This window comes from Arachis ipaensis, chromosome B02 (assembly GCF_000816755.2).
Source record: "Arachis ipaensis cultivar K30076 chromosome B02, Araip1.1, whole genome shotgun sequence".
NCBI classification, from domain to species: Eukaryota; Viridiplantae; Streptophyta; class Magnoliopsida; order Fabales; family Fabaceae; genus Arachis; species Arachis ipaensis.
The window spans coordinates 96,132,758-96,134,000 of NC_029786.2; positions in this window are offsets into that span (position 1 = coordinate 96,132,758).

Below are 1,243 nucleotides of genomic sequence, written 5' to 3' on the forward strand. Positions count from 1 at the left end.
CGGTTATTAGATTGGTTTGATTTTTAAAAAAGTAATTAAAAATAATAAAATTATAATTTTTAAAAAATATATATTTTTTATTTTTTTATTATTTTTATTTTTATTATTAAAAATTTATCTAATATATTAAAAAATAAAAAAAGTTTTTGATAATTTTTTTTATTAACTTAATGATATTCAAATAAATACTTAGTAGTTTAGTTTAATGTAGAAAATAAATTAACTAGACAAAACAATTGTCTTTTTCAGCCGAAAGTTTACTTCCATCTCACACTACACATGGTGCATCCAATTTCAACAATTAATAATCAAATCAAATAAAGGGTTTTTATTGGTGGATGTGTGCAACAACAGTGTAACATTTCTTTTCTTTATTATTTGATTTCATGTGCATAACCAATTGACCATATCCTTAGCTTCAATTCATTGAGAAATTAATTAAGGATGCAAGTTGTTGTTATTGCAAGTGGCATAATAGTGACCAAAAAAATTACTAGGGGTTTGCTTCATTCATGGACACGTTGGTGGGGACTGCATAATAATAAGTGATGGATCAGAGATAAGAAAACAAGTATAAAAGGTTGCATTGTATGTTCTTGCGCTGTTCTACATACTTAGACAGCAAATGCTTATCTGGATTCTATATTGGTATGTGTATTGCATAGATATTCTAATTTTGGGCCTAGCTACGTTTTTTTGGGTCACAGAAATTATTTTTAATATAAAAACAAAGATGATATTTTAGTTGAATATTGATATTTGAAGTGTATTATAATATTGTGGAAATCATTCAATATGCTCTCTACGTGTTTTAACACGCTCCCTACGTGTTAGCCAATATATTGCCACGTGTTGACTTATCACCAACAAAATCTATCCATTTGTAATTACACTAAATAATTTCATTTTCAAAAAAAAAAAATCCAATATTTTTTCCGTCAGCCAGGATATGACCAGTTAATATATTCCTTTTTTTTTTGTTCTATATTTTCTGTGAGAGAAATTTTTTAAATTTTTTTAGTCTTTATCTTCTAGTTTCTACTAAAATTCCTTTAATCTTTTTTTCTTTTTTTTTTATTATTTTCTTTTACTTTCTTACATTTCCACAATATAAATTATCTTCGTACTCTTCTATTGCCTTTCCCTAAGTGTCTAATGGAAAGAGAATCAAAGATTCTTAATTTAGATTTGTCTTTCTAAAGCTTTTAGGACAGTTTTCTGCTTACACTTTTAGTAATTTAGT